The sequence below is a fragment of the Miniopterus natalensis genome, chromosome 1, assembly GCF_054644295.1.
Source record: "Miniopterus natalensis isolate mMinNat1 chromosome 1, mMinNat1.hap1, whole genome shotgun sequence".
Taxonomy (NCBI): domain Eukaryota; kingdom Metazoa; phylum Chordata; class Mammalia; order Chiroptera; family Miniopteridae; genus Miniopterus; species Miniopterus natalensis.
In genome coordinates, this window is record NC_142081.1 from 157887981 (window position 1) to 157904884 (window position 16904).

The 16904-nt window shown below is 37.5% G+C and overlaps 1 protein-coding gene across 1 annotated transcript in view; it reads left to right on the plus strand.

Annotated features, from left to right (window-relative positions):
• The first annotated feature begins 267 nt into the window (after window positions 1-267).
• The window catches only part of CNOT6L (CCR4-NOT transcription complex subunit 6 like), a 98917-nt gene continuing 82280 nt past the window's right edge, over window positions 268-16904 (plus strand). Inside the window, exon 1 of the mRNA XM_087826804.1 lies at window positions 268-343. The gene's annotated coding sequence lies outside the window, so the exon portion shown is untranslated. The remainder of the gene's footprint in view (window positions 344-16904) is intronic.

The following is a 16904-nucleotide window of genomic DNA, read 5'->3' on the forward strand; positions in this document are numbered from 1 at the left end:
GTCAGCGGTCGCGGGACCTCTCCTGCGCGCCCAGGGTCCCCGTCCCCGAAGCCCGGCGGCGCGGCCCTCGCCCCCCTCCCCGCCCCCGTCCGTCTCCTCGATCCCTTCTGCCGCCCTCCTCACCGCCGCCTCTGCCGTTCCTCAGGCGGCCCGGCCCGGCCCGCCCGCCCCGCGTCCCCTCCGGCCGGTGCCTCTCCCCCCCGGCGGGCTGCCTGCATGTCTTTGCTGCCCTCAGCCCCGCCGCCACCGCCGCCACCGCCTCCCCCGCCGCCGCAGCACCAGCACCAGTCGCCCCGCCGCCGCCGCCGCCGTCGCCGCCCGGACCCCGGTGCGCTGAATGCAGGTGAGGAGGGGGCGAAGGCCCTCCGGGGCCCCGGCCCTGCGCGCCCGCGAGCCCGGGCCCTGCCCCGCCGGCCGCGGCGGCTTCCCTCGGGGCGGGCGGGAGCGGGCCCGCCTGTGGGTGTTTGTGTTTGCGTGTGCGTCCGCGGCTCCGGGGGGAGCAGCTGGGGGGGCCTGGAGCGCGCGCGCGCGCGTGTTTGTGTGTGTTTCCCCTGCCGCGGGGAAATGGCTGCTGTTGCTCCTCCTGGGCCAGAGGAAGAGAATGAGGTAGAGTGTTTTTGTGCCTCCGAGTAGGATCCGAGTGTTGGGAAGAGGAGCGCGTCCCCGGGGAAATGAGGTGGGAGAAAGGCTACCGTGAGTGTGGGCTGCGAGTCGGGACTTTGGCGGGCGGCCCTGAGGAGCCACCGCGAGTGGGTGTGTGTCGGGCGCGGGGCTGGCCGGGTCTCTGTCAGGGGGCCCGGGTCTCTGTCAGAGGTTCCGGGTGTGTGTTGGGGGCCGGGGTTGGTCTGCGCTCGGGGCCCAGGACTCCGGGGAACCCGTGTGTCCCGGACCCTCGAGTGGCGTGTCCCTCCCCCTTTGTGGCCGAGGCTCCGGAGCCCCGCAGGTGAGAGCTGCTCCGCGGGGGCCCGGCCGGGCAGCGGGAGAGTGTGGGGCACCCGTACGGCCGCCGGGCCCGGAGGGCTGCGGCGGGGGCCGCGCCTCTGCCCTCGCGGCCGCGGCAGGAAGCGCGCCGGCCTGCGGCGCGGCCTAACCGCCTCAGCGCCCGCGCGCTCGCGGCCTCCCGCCGGCCTCCGAGACGCCTCCCGGGCCGCCCGGCCGCGCGGGCCCAAGGCGCGGTCTCGGGCCTGGGCAGGTGAGGGTCGGAGGCGGAACGTCCTGATTGATGTCGCCTCCGCCGCCTCCGCGTCTCCTGAGCGGAGGCGAAGGCATATTTTGTCGTCGAAACTGCAAGCTCCCCGTCGCCGGCGGTGGGACCTGAGGGAAAGTGAATCAAAGCCGTAAATCTCGGGAATACGCGGTGTCGAGAGCCCTTCTTTTCATTCTTCCCTGAAGGCTGTGTGGAGGGACTAAGTACATATTTTCATTTTTCGTTGCAAATACTTTGTGGTTGGTAACACGTACGCATTTTTTTTTTTTAAAGATAAAATTTTTCTCGGAGGGGCAGGGGAAGCCATGGAAGCTGGCCTCGCCGCGCTGTGGCGTGGGTGCGATCGGTCGGTTTCGTGCATTTGAAATGGTTTTACCCTGCCTCCTGGGGGAAAGGCGGGTGCGCGCCGGGCTGAGCGCCGCGAGGAAGAGGAAGTTCCTGGAGCTGTCATCCTCGACTCCCGGGACCGCTTAGCTTGGGCTCTGTAGATGGGTTTGTGTTCTGGCAGTTTAGCTGAGCCGTCTGTACACACTGGAAGCACAGTACCCTCTACCTTTTAGGAGATACTACCTTAATTACCTCTAGGTGTCTTAATTGTCAGTCAAGATAGTTGTGCACAAACACACTTTCCCTCATAGTCCCCAAAGTCTAGATCGAGCAGCCTGTGTTGTCTACGCAGAGTGTACTCCTGAAAAGCTATTTTGAGAGTAGTCTAAAATGCACCTCTGAAGAGAAATCTGCCAATAGGTGTACAGGGCATTTCAGAATTAAATATAAGTGGCATTTGTATAATTATTTGCTGATTTACTTTACTCCACCCTCTTTCCATTTGTATCTAGTGAGCCCACCTAGCTAAAACCCTCAGGAGAAGATCATGATATAGATTCGAGCCTTGCAGGCCGTGCTTTGTGTAATGGCCAGAGACTGGTCTTTTCTGAACCTGGTCTCACAAAGAAATGTTCCCGTGCCTTTCACTGGGAAGTGGGGGTAAGAATGGGGGTTGGGCGTGTAGGGGGTGGAGAGCCGTTTTCTGTGACCACCACTGGAAAAACGACACACACATAGTTTAATGGAATAAGGATTTGTTTTACAGACCTCAGAATTCCAACTGGGACATTTTTCTTAGCTATTTGACCTTAGGCAAGGTATTTAATGTCTATAAACCTCTTTTTTTCTCATCGGCAAGAAGGAGATAATACATTTATAGTAAGGTTTCTGAAGATAGAGAAACGTTTTACACATAGTAGATGCTTAGTTAAATATTAGTTCCTCCACCTGCAGTCCTGACTGAGCATTGAAAAACATAAGTATAAGTACTCATGTAATTACTGAGAGCAATATTATGTAACTAAGTTTAAAACCAAGGTAAGCCCGGCTGGGCGTGGCTCAGCAGTTGGAGCATCAACCTATGATCCAGGGGATCTCGGTTCAATTCCTGGTAGGGATGCCAGCCCTGATTGCAGGCTGGATCCCCAGTGGGGGCCTGCGGGAGGCAGCAGATAGATGACTCTCTCTTCATTGATGTTTCTCTCTTTCTCCCTTTCCTTTCCTCTCTCTGAAATCAATAAAGATTTTTTTTTTTTAAATCAAGGCAATAGAACATTTCAGAGTCCTTTGATATACATAAGGTATATATAAACAGCTTTTAAAAATATATTTTAGAATTCTTTTATTTCTAGAAATAAGACTGTCATTAAAATACCTAGTGTACTAGTTTATAGAGGCTATATAGTCTTAATTAATATTTTTTCATATTTTCAAATGGGCCATCTCTCAGTTTCATTACTCTTTTTATGAGTTCTTGTTATGTAGCCCTGGGAAAAAAATTAACCTGTTTGTAGCACATACATGTTGTAATACAGTCAAGCGTTAAAAAAGATCAAAGAACTAGAGTTTGTTTATATAGGTCCACAAAGTATAAGTGCCACAAATATTGCTATGTAATTCTTTTAGTTTAGGCTGATTGATTCTGGTAAACAAAACCTCTTGGAATATTTTCCTGAATGGAAGCAAGAATTCTCTTATCAACTTTCAATAATTTTCCATTTTTATTACTCTGTGTGGAGTAATAAATGTGCTGTCCATTTAATTTTAGTTGTATTGTGAAAAAAGCAATGACATGGAGTTTAAGGCAGAGGCAACAGAGGTTAAATAAATGATTTTTTTTCTCTTTTTTTGTTGAAGGCAGGGTGAAGAGAATATTGAAGACATTTTATTGGTTTAAGTTTGTAATGTCTTAAGTTTGTAACTAATACCAAGTTAACCAGTTAGGCTTAAAAAAAACAACAACCTAGTAGGCACTAAAATTTTAGTAAATTTGTGAAGGGTGGTAGGGACAACTTTATTAGAATGCAAAATGTCATGGTTTTGTTAAAATGAGTGCATTATGGGTATGTGTGCATTTATAACAAATAGAATTATCTGCCATATAGTTCTATTTAAAGGAAGAATCTTACCTTAAAAATTATAAATGGTAATTTTTAATGTTTTGAAAACAATAAAATAGAATTTTGCTGTTAACTAGGTATTTGGTAGTTTTCACTAGATACTATGAATTATATTTTAAAACACTAGTATTTTAAAACACTTCATAATTTAGGAAAATTGAGGAAAATTTTCTCTATAATATGAAAATAGATGATACTAAACTAATATTAAGATATGTGGACAGTGACATTTATTAACAGTGCTTATGCTATCATTGTTTAAACTAAAGGAATTATGTTACATCAAAGTCAAAGTGGCAAATTGTTTAGATTTTAAAATGTATTGTTACTGAAATGGGCTTTTAAACAATTTTTCTAAAATATCCCTTATAAAAGTCTTTAATTAGAGGGAATTGAAATACTTAAGAATTTGTTTATGTATTACTTTGGGTAATGCTAATTAGGGTGATAAATACACTCCAGAATTTCAGTGGCTTAATACATATAGGATTATATTTTGCTCACCTAACAGTACAGTGCAGGTGCTCCTGGTTAGCAGGCTTGTGGCTCTCCTCCCTGTGGTAATTGAGGGACCCAGACTCCTTACATCTTATAGCTTCACTATTCCCTAAGGCCTCCAAGCCCTGCCTATTACCCACAGACCATGTCTTAAGAATCCCCAGACAGATCAATGGGGAGGGGGATGGGACATCTTGAATACATTCAACAATAAAGATAAATTTTTAAAAAATCCCCAGACTTGAAGTGACCAACATCTGCCTGCATTTCATTGGTAAGAATTTGTCACAATCTTATCTGAATGGAAGGGGGATAGAAATGTAGTCTCTGGATAGTGGACAGCTTGGGGCTTTGCATGATGCTATTTTAGATGGTAGCATATATTTATGAAATTATGTCTAAAACTAAATTATAATACTTAAAAATTGTTTTCCATCTTGAAAGAGTGAAATTGGGGGGAGGGGGAAGAGAAGAGCAGGAGTAGAGCCAGAGGAGGAAGAGGAGGAAACAGGAGCTTTCTTCTTTGAGGAGTTTGAGTGACAAGTTAATTCAGCTATTTAAAGATACAAATAGTTGAGAGAACATTATAATTGTATTTAATAATCTTTAGTGGGTTTCTTCTTTCCTATCCAGTTATTGATTGCCATTGAGGTGTACTGGGTTTTGACTGTTTGAGTTGTTTCTCCTTGTACTTTGAAATCAGTTGCCTTTGAATTTTAGTTTCTGGGGTATAGTTTCATGGGAAACACATTTTTGAATTTTCTTTTTCTGTTGAGATAAGCATTATAATTATTATTACTTTATACTTTAAAGAAATATCATTTAGGTACACCTTACTATGTTTTATTGTTTGCTGTTGCTGTTTTTGTAATTCTAAAGTCATTGTAATCATAAGATATGTCATCCTTAACCCAGAAAGAACAACAAAATCATCCAGTAAACAACAAAACCTTAATTATTAACTTGTGCTCCTGTCTCCCTATGAAAATACTACAACTTTCTTTAACTATACTAACATCGAACCTCTAAGACATTAAGTGCATTTTATTTCTGGACAACTTTAATTTTAATTGAATCACAACTTACTCTTTCATTGCCTAGTATTCTTGTAAAGTAAAACTGCAGCTCTCTGTTCCACCTATACTTATTTTTATTCTGAAGAGTTTAGTTAGGAATCTGGGGAATTTTATATATGTCTGTATTTCCCCAAAGAAAGATTTTTGAGCAGTCTGGTTAACTTCTCCATGGTAAATATTTCTAATACTTTGTATTTTGAGAATTGAAAACCTTATTTGGGAGTCCATTCTATACCCATTAGTATATTTAGTTCTAAAGAAAAGTATGAAAGAAGTAGAAGACACTCTTGTAAGGAAGATAAAACAATTTAAGTTATTTCAAAACAATAAATAAGTGCAAGTCACTATAGTATAAGCTGCTCTGAGAGGGAGTAACAGAATGGAATGGTAGGTAGGTGAGGGACTACTTAAAGAAAAAGTTTTTTGGTAAGAGCTTTTTTGAGATATAATTCACTTACCGTAGAAATAGTCTATTTAAGATATATAACTCAGTAGTGTTTAGTATATTCATATTTGTGCAGCCATCACCACAATTGTAAAACCTTTCAGTCACCTGAAATATAAATCCTGTATTCTTTAAGAGCTAACCCTCATTCTCCCAAACCTTTATTTCCAGGCAATTAATGATTTATTTTCTGACTGTGTATTTACCTCTTCTGGACATTTCATACAAATGGAATATTAATGTAATATGTAGTCATTTATCACAGGCTTCTTTCATTTACTCTGTTTTCAAGGTTCATTCGTATTATGTACTTTATTCTTTTTATGGCTTTTTAATATGCCATTGTATGGCTATACCATATTTTATCAGCTGATAGGAATTTGAGTTGTTTCTACTTTTTGGCTATTGTAAATAATTCTGCTATGAACATTCATATGTAAGTTTCTGAGTGGATAGTTTTCAGTTCTCTTGGGGGTATGCTGGGTCATATGGTGCCTTGATGTTTAAACTCTTGACAAATGTCCAGACTTTTCCAAAGCAGTGTCACCATTTCACATCTTCACCAATAGTGTGTATAAGGGCTCCACTTTCTCTACATCCTTGACAACATTTGTTTTTTGTCTTTTTGATCATAGCTCTCCTAGTGGGTGTTAAGTAGTATCTCATTGTGATTTTGATTTGCATTTCCCTAATGATTTGGCAATGTCTTTTCATTTGCTTATTGGCCATTTGTGTATTTTTTTGTTGAAAGATGTGTATTTAGATCTTTTGACCATTTTAAAATTGTTTTTCATCTTTTTATGATTGTGTTGTGAGAGTCCTTTGTATATTAATAGGTACAAGTTCCTTATCACATATATGATTTGCAAATATTTCCCTCAATTCAGTGAGTTGTCTTTTCACTTTCCTGATAGTGCCCTTTGAAGAACAAAAGTTTTAAATTTTGATGTCTAATTTATTTTTTCTTCTGTTGTTTGCACTCTTGGTGTCATACTTAAGAAACCCTTTACTAATCTAAGATTACAATGATTTACCCTTCTGTTTTGTCCTAAGTGTTTTATCATTTTAGCTCTTACATTTAGATCTTGGATCTATTTTAAGGTAATTTCTGTATATGGCCTGATGTAGGGAGTCTAACATTATTCATTTGCATGTGGATATTCAGTTGTCCCAGTACCATTTGTTGAAAAGATTATTCTTTCCCTGTAGCATTGTCTTGTCACTCTTGTCAAAAATCACTTAACCATAAATGTGAGGGTTTGTTTCTGGACTTTAAATTTTATTCCATTGAACTCTATGATTTTCCGTATTCCAGTAATATCTTGACTACCATAGCTTTGTAATTGAGAAGTGTGAGTCCTCCAACATTGTTATTTTTCAATATTGTTTTGGCTATTAGATGTCTCTTGTATTTCCTTATGAATTTCAGAATTAGTCTGTCAATTTCTGCAAAGAAGCCAGCTGGGATTTTGATAGGAGTTGTGTTAATCTGTAGATCAGTTTGGAGTATTGCCATCTTAATAAGTCTTCCCATTTACAAACATGGGATCTTTCCATTTATTTAGATCTTTATGTCAACAATATTTTGTAGTTCTCAGATTATGTTTTACAATTCTTTTGTTGCATTTGTTAAATATTTTATTCTTTTTGATGCTATTGTAAATGGAATTGTTTTCTTAATTTCATTTTTGGGTTGTTCATTGCAGTTGTATAAAAATACAACTGATTTTTGTGTATCGATTTTGTATTTTGTAGGCTTGTTGAACTTGTTTATTAGTTCTAGTGGATTTTTAGTGGATTATGTAAGATTTTCTGTATATCAAGGATCATGTCACCTATAAATAAATATAGTTTTACTTTTCCAATCTGGATGCATTTTATTTCATATTCTTGCCTAATTGCCCTGGCTAAAACCTCTAGTACATTGCTAGAAGAAGTGCCAAGAGCAGATAACTTTGTCTTGTTCCTGATCTTGGGAGAAAGTCTTAAGTCTTTGACTGTTAAGTATGTTAGCTGTGGGGTTTTCATAGATGCCTCTTATGTTCAGGAAGTTCCCTTCTATTCCTAGTTTGTTAAAAGTTTTATCATGAAGGGGTGCTAGGTTGAGTTTTGATGAAAGTATGAAATATGGTTTGGAAAAGTGAAGATGCTATGTCCAGTAATGGGTGGCAATAATAATGCTTAATTTGTTTGGAAAAGAAGGACTAGCTTTCCCCTTCTCTTTTCCCCCTTCTTATCTCCCCTCTGTTGTCCTTCCTCCCCTTCTTCCTCCTTTAATGCTTTCTAATTGTCTTTCCATTGATCCATACACACCTATGGCAGGCTCTTAAACCTTTACTGAAGATTTTCTTTTTTTTTTCTTTTTTTAAAACATATCTTTATTGATTTCAGAGAGAGGAAAGGGGGGGGGAGAGAGAGAGAAACATCAATGATGAGAGAGAGAGTCATTGATCGGCTGCCTAGCCCACAACCTGGGCATGTGCCCTGACCGGGAATCGAACCCTGATCTCTTGGATGCTAGGTTGATGCTCAACTGCTGAGCCACGCCTAGCCAGGCCTGAAGATTTTCTGAATAATTCAGATTTATTGAGCAATGGAGAATATTGCTTATTTTGGAAAACTAAACTGTGGAGAATTTTATTCTGCTTAATTTGATAGCTAGGTTGGAAGGAGGAACATGGGAAGCAGAGAAAATATTAAATAAAAAGATGAAGTGCTTATCATAAAACTTAAAAGAAGGGAACAAACCTTTGTGATATTGAGGGTATGGTTAATGAAGAATTCTATGTTCACTTTGAACCTGGCAGTCATCTGACTTTTTCCCCAAAATATTTCAGCATCAATGGTTTTGGTTTTGTAAGTTTTCTGAAAAATTTAAAAGCTTTCTTCTAAGGAAATTTTGCTTTACACAGGTTATGTGTCATTTGATGTGATTATTACTCTTTGTTTAGTTTTTGAAACTTTGTGTTTCCATGTAGCTACATTTTGACTAGATAAATATTTTTAAAAAATTTTATTTCTGTCCTTCATGTTATATCTCAGAAGTTAAACAACTTTGAGTTTAGTTCCGAATTGTTCTGTTAAGGCAGAGTTAGAAAGCGGTAATAGAATTTTGTTTGTATTCTCTTGTGTAGCCAGATTATTACTTTTTATTAAATTTTTTTGGTCATTTAAAAAATCTCATTACAGATTAAAAACTTATTTCTAATTTTTTACAAAAAAATAAGTAGTTCACTTTGCTCTGTGACACATTCATACTGAATAGACACCTACTAATTTTGGGTTTTCATTTAATAGCAATAGAAATTGGTGACACAAAATGTAAGTCATAATACTTTATCTTCCTTATATTCATCTCTTTTTTTAAAAAATATATCTTTATTGATTTCAGAGAGAGGAGGAGAGAGGAAGAGAGTTGAAACATCAATGATGAGAGAGTCATCACTGATCGGCTGCCTCCTGCACTCCCTGGACTGGGATCGAGCCTGCAACCCAGGCAGATGCCCTGACCTGGAATTGAACCTTGATCTCCTGGATCACCGGTCGATGCTCAGTGGCTGAGCCATGCCCGGCCGCGCCCTTATATTCATCTTTTGCAGAGAGAACCTCTCTCTCTGTAATCTTACAATTTAGAATCTTATTTCTCTTTTCCCAAATTACTTAGATTCCCTAAATGAGAAACACAAATCAGAGTTATATAATACTAGTTATAAATACTGCTGAGAGAGTAGGATTGAACTTAGTATATAACAACTTTAATGTCTGTACAAAGACTTTGTTGGGATCTTTACATATGTATTCATTGCTATCTGATCTTAATGTTTATATTAAACAAAACAAAACAAAAGAAAAAACTGATGGTATATGCTGCTATAGGTTCATATTTAGTGGTCTTAAGCATCTATATAGAAATTTATGAAATAATATATTGTGAATTATGCACAGAGTGATAACCTTGAGATACTACAAGAATTTTAATCACCAAAAGCATATCTATCATATTAATATATAGTTATTAAGTGTTTACTAGCTATAAGCTATTGTATTCGGGGTTCTGGGGACTAAAAAGTTTAGAATATGGTCTTTTCTACCAGGAAATGGATTAATATTTATTGAACTACTCTGAGTACTAAGGACTGAAAAGCCATATCCTCCCCTTTAACTATGTAATCTAAATTTGTCTTGCAAACAGAGGGAAAAGACTGAGAGGCGAGAAGAGGGCATGATATCTATGAAGAACTTAAAATAAATAGTTATGACTAGAGTGTAACAAGGTAAGAGTGGTGTGAGATGTGGCTGCAGAGGAAGCAAAGGGTAGCTGACCAGCTATACCTACAAGTCATGTAAATAGTTTTGTATGGGTGTCTATAATCACAGCTGTTACCTGTTTGTGTTCAGTAAGAGTTATTAATAACAAAATCTATGAAGACTGCTGAGGGCAGGGCTCTAACCCCATAGCACTCGCCACTGTGGAGTCTCCTCTGACTCACTGGGTGCAGTCTCATGCACCTACTCATTTCTAGGTCCAAAAAGAGACAGCTGGAAGATCTCATCTACCTACACCATTCATGAATGCATCTCTATGTGATAAGGAAGTTAATTTTTGAAAAATTAACTTTTCATTGTAGAGGAGTTTTAGATTAAAAAACAGATGAAAATATAGAACAACAGTTTCCACATATCTCCCAAACATTTCCCTCTTTTGTTAACATCTTACCTTGGTATGGAACATTTGTCACAACTAATAAAACTATTAATACATAATTAAAAAAAATAAATTCATCCTTATGAAAATCCTGTAATTTAGACAGTACGATTCTCATTCTGAATCTGGTTTAGAATGTGAGCTTTGGATGCTTTACTCTCTAGCTGTTGGGAAACTCATATAGCTTCTCCATGCTCCAGTGTCCTTACTTTTAATAGAGATAATAGTCCTTATCTTACAGGGTTGTTGGGAGGATTAAATGAAATAATACCCATAAAGTGCTTAGAATGTGGCACACTGTAGTAAGAAAACAAAAAACTAAAACACTGTATAAATTAGCTATTACTGTTCTTATTAGGAGACATACAAGTTAAATAATAAGTCTTAGATGTTGGTAAAGCAAATATTTAAAACAGGATGTTTGACTCCAAAATACTCTTACACTACTTACACTTAGAGGGTATTTAACCCCAGGTAAATAGCAAACAAGTGAAGGCAGATTATGGTAAGCAACAAAGAATATTAAATGCTGTAACATACAAAGTACATACAGGTTTGTAACCTTACAGGGATGGATAAAGAGAAGAGGTGTAGAAGTTGACCTCAACTTTATCCTTAGGAGAAGGAAGGAAAGTTAGTGGATTATTGCAACGTCCTCCTTGCTTATATCCCATCATCCATTATTGTTCCTTTAACTTCTTTTCCTTTGTATGAATTGTCACCAGAGAAATCTGTAAGTCATTGGACATTGCTTAAATTCCCTACATAAAATCCTTTAATAAGTTACTGTTTTTTGGTTGCCTGTTATATGTAAGGGCAGGAGTTGGCAAGTTTTTTTAATGTAAAGGACCATTCATATACAGTAAATATTTTGGCTTTTTGGATCATGTAAGATCTCTGTCCTGTATTCTTTATGTTTTTGGTTTTTTAATTTTTTTATTTTAATAATCCTTCAAGGTTAAAGCCATTTATTGATGGCAAACCAAGCTGTAGTTTGCTGACCCCTGTGCTAGGAGATTTACATGAATTAACTTAATAAAATTCTGGCAAAATTGATATTAATTCCTATTTTATAGTTGAGGAAACTGAAGCTAAAAGAGGCAGATTTGTTTAAAGTCATACAGCAAGTAAATGTCAGAGCTCAAATTCATATTTAGGTTATTGGAATTCCTAAACCTGTGTACTTTCCAAGATATCCTGTTGCTCCTTATTGCTTTTAGAATAAAATGGAGATTTCATAGCATTATATGTAAGGCTCCTCATGATCTTGTCCTTGTGCACCTCTCCAGTTTTATCATTCATTACTCCTCTCTTGAACGTATTCCCTAGCCTAGCTATACTGAGTGACTTACAGCCCGGTTTGTATTTTATATGTGCCTACAATACCTTATATTTTATGATCTCACTGACTGCTTGAATAATTCACCTCGGATGCTCCCTACTCTGGGAAACCTTACTGACACTTCCATGTTTGCTTTATACTCTTTCTATGTGCTTCCCTAGCATCCTGTGCATTTCTCTTTCGTAACATTTACCACATTGTCTTGTGTTTACCTGATTTATGTCTCTGCTTTTCCATTAGACTGTGAGTTTTTAAGGGCGGAGATACCCCACCTTTATACCTCAAGTGTTTGATATATATTAGAGGCTTAATAACTGTTTTTTAAATGAATGAATAATCAAATGGCATTGCAAGCAGTAGAAATTATATCAAAAAATACATAGTAGCAGAAAGGCATCAGTCTAGATTCAGGGATGAGAGGGAAATTGAGTTAATTTCTGATTAACTTTCAGAGCTTCAGTGGGAAGGAGGCTGATAAGGCACATTAGAGCATGATTATTATGGAGGGGTTTGAATGCCTGGGTAAGGAATTAAAATTTCTTACTAGGTTCAACTCTAGAGCAGCATTTTTTTGCATCTATAAATTGAAGTTCTCTTATTAATACCTGAGTTTTATGTTATAATATTGTTTTAGCTGATATTTTATAGGGCGTACCTATATGATAGTTTTGATTAATAGTTACTGTAAACATGTCTCTAGAATCTTATAATTATCAACATTATTTTTAAAGACATTGGGAACATTGAGTGATTTTGAGCATGTTGGTAGTTTGAAAACAATTATTTAAAAGATTAATCTAGGTGAGGTATGCAGAATGAGTTGAGACCAGAATGGGAGGAGGGAGGCTCTTTTTTTTAAATAATTAAATTAAAACATGATGTGATAAGTCAAGAAATAGATTTGTGTCAATTGGGATAGAAAAGAAAGCTCTTAACTTACATTGCTGATTGTGAAGGAAGAAGTCAGAGATGACTGAGAAATATGAAGGAGAAAATTTGGGAAAGAAAATAAGGAATTTCATATTAGATAAATTGATTAAAATTGGAATGATTTCTATTTTTGCCTGAGTTCAGCTCCTAATGCTTATTACCTGAAAAATTAGAATATCCTCATGATTGATTTCCCTTCCTGCCTTTAATGAATGGATAGATGTGGGAGGATGTTGGTGGTATGGATCATCTGGTGGTCTGGAAAAGGCTGTGGAGCCTTTTAAGAATAGTGATTTTTTAAATGAATGAAAGAAAATAGATGTTATATTGAAATACAAGAATATATAAAAACAAATTTGTGATATATTAATACATGTGCCTCTATCAATGCATTTAAATAGCAAGATCTAGCAGTGAGTCTAATAACTACCATGATTTTGAAGTAGTGATACATATAGATGATATATATAGTGAGATAGATATTTGAAGTAGTGATATAGATAAATGATATTTTGAGATATCTGTAACAACTATTATGTGATATGAAGATTAATTTCTGTTAGTGACAAAAATCACAGTTACCGTTATTATGGTAGGTTGTCTAGGTTTATCTGAAAGAAGTACTAAATTTTAATTAGAGGTTAGTGAAAATATTGATGTAATTTTTTTCTATACAAATTTACAGATTTTCTGAGGTTTATGGACCCCAGGTTAAAAATCTTTGCTTATATTGTCTCCTGGTTTCAATCTATTCTCTGTATTTTTGTCATAGTACTCTACCTTTCTTTTCAGATGGTATTGTTTTTCTTTCTGTTTTTGGAAATAATATGTGTTCTTTGTAAGAAAATAAAATGATACTGAAGTGCGTAATTTTCTGGTTGTCATCAAGACTGTTAGTAGTATAAAATAAATAAATAAATAAATAAATACACACACACACATATATATGACCATTATCTGTTATTTTTACATATATATGTATATGTGTGTCATATATGTGATAATATAATATATATTTGTGATATATATTATCTGTTTCTGGGCAATATGTACTTATATAACTACATAAACATACATAAATAGAATCATATAGTTTGCTGTTTTTAAACTTGCTCTTTCTTTTTTTTTAATAAATCCTCACCTGAGGATATGTTTAGAGAGAAGAAGGGAGGTAGGGAGAGAGAGAAACATTGATGTGAGAGAGAAACATGGATCAGTTGCCTCCTATACACACCCCAACCCGGGATCGAACCCAAAACCTTGGTAGGTGCCTTGACCAGGAATTGAACCTGCAACCTTTTAGTGTATGGGACTGTACTCCAGCCAACTGAGCCACCTGGCCAGGGCTAAACTTGCTTTTATACTTAACAACGTATTATGGCCATTTTTCCATCAATAGGTATAGCTTATGCTTTAACATTTTTATTTTATTTTTTTAAGTTGAATTTATTGGGGTAACACTGGTTAATAAAATTACATAGTTTTCAGGTGTACAATCCTATAATATATCAACTGTATGTTGTATTGTGTGTGCACCATCCCAAGTAAAGTCTCCTTCCTAAAAACTTTATAGAATTAAAATTGATATGTCACATAACACAAAATTCACCCTTTAAAAGTATTTTCTCTGTATTGTGAACACCACTGCTATCCAATTACAGAATAGTTCCATCACCCTCAAAAGATACCTCATACCTATTAGCAATTCCAGTTTGCTCATTCCAGCATCTGTCAACAACCATCAATCTACTTACTGTCACTGTGGATTTCCTATTCTACACATTCATATAAATGGAATCATACAATATGTGACCTTTTGTGTCTGGCTTCTTTCACTTACCACAGTGTTTTCAAGATTATTTCATGTTGTAGCATGTAACATTACTTCATTCCTTTTTGTGGTTGAATAATATAGCATTGTGTGAATATACTATATTTTGTTCACTTATCAGCTGATAGTTAAGAATTTCAGTACTTACAGCACATTTTATAATCAATCATCAACCTACTCAAGAACTGCTCCAATTGAATTTTATTCTCAGTAGTTCTTTTATGGAATTTACACACAATTCTTTATTAAATTACAATTATTTTGAAGCAGTTATATGTCCTTTGTGGAAAACAACCTTAAATATATTTTAGAAAGAAATGGGAAATACATAAATGTTTACAATATAATAGTCATTGTTTACATTTTTCTCATCTTTCATAGACTAAAGTTTTTAGGGCAGGGAACACAGTTCTAATAATTAAAAATAATGAATTTTTGATAAATGCTTACACATAATTACATTTTCTTTTTCTCTTTTTGTAAAACAACCTAAAAACAAAAGTTTTTTATTTTATTTTTTTATAAATATATATCTATTGATTTCAGAGAGAGGAAGGGAGAGAGAGAAGCATCAATGATGAGAGAGTCATCATTGATTGGCTGCCTCCTGCACGGCCCTGGCTGGGGATCGATCCCACAACCCTACATGTGCCCTGACCAGGAATTGAACTACAATCTCCTGGATTCTAGGTCGATGCTCAACTGCTGAGCCACACCTGGCCGGGCTAAAAATAAAGTTTTAAAAAGTTGTTAATGAAAAATGTTTGTTTAACCTGAGCCAGTTTGGCTCAGTGGTTAGAGCGTCAGCCTGCAGAATGAAGAGTCCTGGTTCGATTCTGGCCAAGGGCATGTACCTTGGTTGTAGGCTTAATCCCCGGCCCAGTGTGGGCTAGTGTGGGAGGCAACCAATCGATGTGTCTCTCACATCGATGTTTTTCTCTCTCTCTCCCTTCCACACTCTCTGAAGAGCAATGAAAAAAATACCCTCAGGTGGGTGAGGATTTAAAAAAAAAAAAGTTTATTCAGCTCTTAAATGGAGAAGTAATAAACATGGATTATGTGCAACTTGGTTTTTGGAAATCACATCAAATTCTGTTCCTTGACTCTGGGTAACTGCCTATTGTCCTTAATATGTTGTAAGTATACTGTCCTCATTTTGTCAGCCTCAAAACATGAAGGAAACTCTGTGTTGGTTAGCTAAGGAGGAACGTAATGAGGTTAAGTAACAAAACAGGACATTTGTTCCTCTGTGACCTTTGATGAGTTTGTGAAGTTGGCATTTTGACTGTAGTATTGAAATTCAGAAGAGTTTTATATTTAGTTTGCTTTGTTGCTTTTGCAGAGTATCTACATGCCAGGAAAAAATAGGAATCCAAGTTAAAGTCTCTGCTACCTTTGTGGGAAATGATGAACAATACTCTTCCTTCTGCTGACAAAATCTGGGTATCTGTATTTTACAATGGTTCATTTTGCTTTCACATGGGGCCAAAGTATCCTTTTCCTGGAACCAAGCTTGATTCAAAGCCTTTGTAAGTTCTCTCATTCTTTATCCTTGTAAGCAACTATTTTAGGAACTGTTTTAAAGCTGACACCCCTTCCCTTCAAACCTTTTCCGCTCAGTACAAGGCACCACCTTCTTGGCAGTCATTTGTATGAGTGGTGTGGGTACTCTCGGGCATTTATTCATACTAAAAAAGTTAAGGATTAGCTCTATTGTTTAATGCTATCTGCTTTGGATCAATGCGAGTCAGCATTGGCCCTGCCTTTTAAATTCTTTCATAATTAAGTTGCTGGCACCTTAGAATCCTTTCCTGGCTGGAGCTTTTCGTTGTGCGTTATCAAGTTTTATCCCAGACAGAGAGCTTGGTTACTAACGTTTTTCTGTTTTACTACACAGTTTTTAATAGAGCCTTACAGAGTTAGATATAGCTTTTCCAAATTCTAAACCTTGGTTCTCAGAGAAAGTAAAACTAGTTTTAACACCTTTTTGTGTATATTTTGCTGTGTACATCTAATGCTGAAGCATTGGATTATTTGGTTTGGTCAAAAGTATGGTATAGCTATGGTTACTCTTAGACTTTCATAGTCAACTTTGTATTAAAGATTTAATGCAGTTACTTTCCAAAAAAATAGAAAAGCTATTCATTATGAAAATGATTCATTAATTAAATCCTTAGATTTTGATATTATCAAGTTCACTTTTCTAGTAACAGAAACCAAACGATTTCTTGAATTAGTGTTTATATTTTCTTGATGCAATACGACATTCCTAGTTTATACAGAGGTGATATTTTGCTTACATAAACAAAGTTAAGACGTTATATTTGTGAAATATTACTCAGTTCTTTGCTTTTTGTATACCACTAGAGAGGCAGAGCCTGAAATTGGGAGATAGGAGAAGGAAAAAGATGAAGTATTTTATT